The sequence below is a fragment of the Larimichthys crocea genome, chromosome XXII (assembly GCF_000972845.2).
Source record: "Larimichthys crocea isolate SSNF chromosome XXII, L_crocea_2.0, whole genome shotgun sequence".
Lineage (NCBI taxonomy): Eukaryota > Metazoa > Chordata > Actinopteri > Sciaenidae > Larimichthys > Larimichthys crocea.
The window spans coordinates 2,546,813-2,551,143 of NC_040032.1; the positions used below are offsets into that span (position 1 = coordinate 2,546,813).

Below are 4,331 nucleotides of genomic sequence, written 5' to 3' on the forward strand. Positions count from 1 at the left end.
TGTCCGTTACCCTGTTGGCAGCGTGCAATCTATCTTTTGTTTGGACATCATTCAGATGAATGATGTATCTCCAGTTGATCTGGCCACTGGTGCTGGTTAATGGACTGTATGCCTGCAGCATATTCCGTGCCAACTTCAACATGTGGCAAGCATCCATCATCACAAAAACCTTCTCACCAGTCACTGGATGTTGAAAGAATGTTTTTAAGGGCTCAACAGGGTTTCCCTTTAGCTGGCACCCAAGTAGGTTGCACATGCGGACATTGGAGGCATGCCCATCCATCGTGACACATACCACTCTCATGCCGCACTTATGTAGTTCCTCCAACGCATGAACAAGGAGAACCTCCTGAGTCTCTGGCTCCTGAGTCTCTTGGTCAGATAGTAGGCAATTGCGGCCTTCCAGTGGCCTTGAAGGCCTACCACCATAAAAACAAGAGCCTCAGTGGCAACATCTGTCTCATTCAAACCATCCCCCATATCCACAAATCCAGACATTTTCTGGGTATGGGGGTTGTACTGGACATGTTTTCTAATGGCCATGGCATCCAACATGAGACACACACAACCATATTTAGCTGGGTCTTCCTCTTGTCTTCCCTTCAACATGTCCAGCATCATCATGTTAAGGCCAGGTTTGGCATCCACAGAGCACATCCACCTTGGAAAAGCAGTCATTTAATATGGGTGCCCTGATCAGGAATTTTGTATTTCTTTTGGCTGATCAATAATCACTGGAAGCAGTATTGGCAGATGTTAATAATGCTATGTGTAGGTATGTCCGCCTTTCAATCTGTTCAGTCATCACAGGATGAATTAATGTGCACAGCTAACATGAAAAAAAAGGTTTCAAATAATATGAACAATACCTTTGCAATGTATGTGGATGTGGGAGGTTGATATTAAGAGTCTCCCTCAGATAGCTGTATGCCTTCAGGCCATGTAAGCTGAGAGTGATGGCAAACTCCCTCTGGTCTTTGGTGTATTCGTGGCTCTGTTTTGACAAGAGGTCTATTGGAAGATCTGAAATTCAATAGCACAGGCAAATTAGTAAGTACCATTGAAATCACTAGGAAGTCTTAACAAAGATCCTGATTATTATTATTATTAATTACCTGAGTATATATCGAGCTCTTTCAACTCTTCATTTATTAGGTTCTTCACCTGAGATCCTGCAGAAGACCCACTCACAGTGTTCTTTGCCTCCTCTCTCTTGTCCTGCGTGTTCCTCCTCTCTCTTTCCCGACTCTCACCCTAGCCAGGGCTTCCCTGAGTCTGGCCCTCAGATCATCATGCGATGAAGGCAGAGCATAGGTGGTCTAGTACAAGGATGAAAAATATTATAAAATATATATATTTAGTGCTGTCAAAATTAACGCGTTAATTTTGTCGATAATTTTAAAGAATTAACGCGTTTAAAAAAAAATCAACGCATTAACGCGGTTTTGTTACTTCTGGTGGCGGCCGCCATTTTGGATGTGGCAAAGTAGGCTTTGTTTCCCAGATATTAGTGTGTGTGTGAATGGTGTATAAGGGCATTAACTTAAGCCCTCACGGCGCTGCCGCCTGGGCGGTCGCCCACATTGCCCATAGCTAAAAACCGGCCCTGCTTGTTTTAGTTTACGGGCAGATCTGCCACATCCAATATGGCGGGACCGTTAACGTATCGCAGCAACGGACCAACCTGCTCAGTGAGGCGTCTGTGATATATGTCTATGATCTATCCTAACTAAAGGAGAGTCGTGGCATTATGTCTATGCATCTATCCTAAACACCTCAAAGCAAAACCACCCAGTCTACACAGGAGTGTGGCACCTCTCCGTATATTTCCTCATTCTGGCTTTTTTCTGTTTTGCACTGTGCATATGTGCACCTTAAGCCAATAACATGAATGAATTTCATATACTTTATCTGAGTTTATTCTACATTATTTTGATCATTTTACATAAAAAATATTCATTATAGCTTCAGTCTCAGAAAAATGCAATTAATTTATTGATACATTTATGATAGATTAATCGCGATTAATTACAAATTTTTTGCGATTAATTAGTAAAATTTTTTAATCGTTGACAGCCTAATATATATATATATATATATCTATATTATATATCTTATATATATATATTATATATATCTATCTATATATAATATATTATTGCTGTCAAAATAACGTGTTAATTTGTCGATTAATTTTACCAGCCCTATATAAATAATATAAAAATAATATAAATATAAAGTATATGAAATTCATTCATGTTATTGGCTTAAGGTGCACATATGCACAGTGCAAACAGAAAAAAGCCCAGAATGAGGAAATATACTGAGGAGTGCCACATCCTGTAGTGTAGACTGGGTTGTTTTGCTTTGAGGTGATATGCTAAAGTCGTGTTACTTCTGTGGAATTTAAATTCGGCTTTGCAAACTGTGCAAATTGCCTTGTTTTTGTCCAACGAGCCATCGGGCAACTTTTTTAAATGAATGTTTCCCCTTAAAAGTCCGTCCTTATCCTCTTTACACCACAGACTCTCCTTTAGTTAGGATAGATTAGACATATGAACATATACCAGACTCTCCTTTAGTTAGGATAGATCATAGACACTATATGCACAGACTCTCCTTTAGTTAGGATAGATCATAGACATATATACACAGACTCTCCTTTAGTTAGGATAGATCATGACATATATGCACAGACTCTCCTTTAGTTAGGATAGATCATAGACATATATGCAAGGACTCTCCTTTAGTTAGGATAGAATCATAGACATATACATTAGACTCTCTTTAGTTAGGATAGATCATAGACACTATATACACAGACTCTCCTTTAGTTAGGATAGATCATAGACATATATGCACAGACTCTCCTTTAGTTATGATAGACATAGACATATTACACAGACGCCTCACTGAGCAGGTTGGTCCGTTGCTGCGATACGTTAACGTGTCCGCCATATTGGATGTGGCAGATCTGCCCGTAAACTAAAACAAGCAGGGCCGGTTTTGCTATGGGCAATGTGGGCGACCGCCCAGGGCGCAGTCTCCGTGAGGGCTTTAAGTTAATGCCTCTTATACACCCATTCACACACACACTAATACAAAACAAAACAAAAACAAGCTCTACTTTGCCAACTCCAAATGGCGGCCGCCACCGGAAGTAAACAAAACCGCGTTAATTGCGTTAATTTTTTTACACGTTAATTCTTAAAATTAATCGACAATTAACGCGTTAATTTTGACAGCACTACTATATATATAATATATATATATTATATATATATATATATTATATATATATATATATATATATATATGCATGGGGTGGTGGGGGTTACAAGAGGTTTAAATATAACCAGGGTCATAATGCTCACAGCTGTTTAAGGCATAGCTAGCACTTATTACTCACATCATTGGGCAGGGGCTTGGCCTGTTGGACAAGCTCGGAACAGTCCAGTGACAGGGTCTCCTGTGCCTTCTTTGAGGTCTGAGACGTACTGGTAACCACAGGCTAAAGCGAAGGATAACATATAGAAATGATCTCACAGTGTAGTAAAAAAAACATCACTGATTCCTACACATCTTCTGCATAGTGTAGTATTGAATTATGGTATCCTTACAGCATAGTGATCACCTACCCTGTGGAGATGAGCTGGGAAACAGAAGACTGAAGGAACAGCTCCAGCTCTGATCCTGACTGTCTGACCTGTCCTGTCAAAATCCTCCGGTCTGAAATGCTCACTGCAGAGCATGGATGATGGACTAGCAGAAAAGCCTTCCCTTCTGACAGCTGTTTCCCATTTCTTTCTCAGCTCTTTATCTTTGGGAAACCTACATAGAATCAGATCAGTCAATCAGAGTAGTTACTTTGGGCCAATTTAGTTAAATAGGAAAGAGTTCTTGGTTGTTTGGTTTCAGCACGAGCATTCATAGTATTATGTACGGGACTTCATAGTATTAGCCACAAAGTCAGCAAATTCTGTTCGTAAAATGACGTTATAATGGCCAAATACAATCAAAAGTAATCTTTCATTCTTACCTGTGAAAGGTAATACCATGAGATCTGGTTTGTACTGTAAACAGCTTGGTACAATTCCACGCAGCACCTGAATTAGGCATCTTCTTTGTTCACTCCAATTCCCCGACCGCTTCACTTTGCCTTATCCAATATGGCGTCGACGTCGACATACGATTCAGCACTCAATGCGGCGTCTATGTATATATGTCTATGGGTAACTCCATTCATGACACAGTCTAAAATGGTGAAAAACCTGATCATCATTTATGAATGGCTGAGTACTGATCATGTGATTGTAGTCACATGGTGGCAG

The 4,331-nt window shown here is 40.0% G+C and overlaps 1 long non-coding RNA gene across 1 annotated transcript; it reads right to left on the reverse strand.

Annotated features, from left to right (window-relative positions):
* Positions 1-3,412: 3,412 nt before the first annotated feature.
* Positions 3,413-4,097, reverse strand: LOC113744308 (uncharacterized). Its single transcript, XR_003461430.1, has 3 exons — positions 4,040-4,097; positions 3,639-3,831; positions 3,413-3,511 (listed from the first exon to the last, which is right to left on the reverse strand). It is a non-coding gene; the product is annotated as an uncharacterized LOC113744308 (long non-coding RNA).
* Positions 4,098-4,331: the final 234 nt, after the last annotated feature.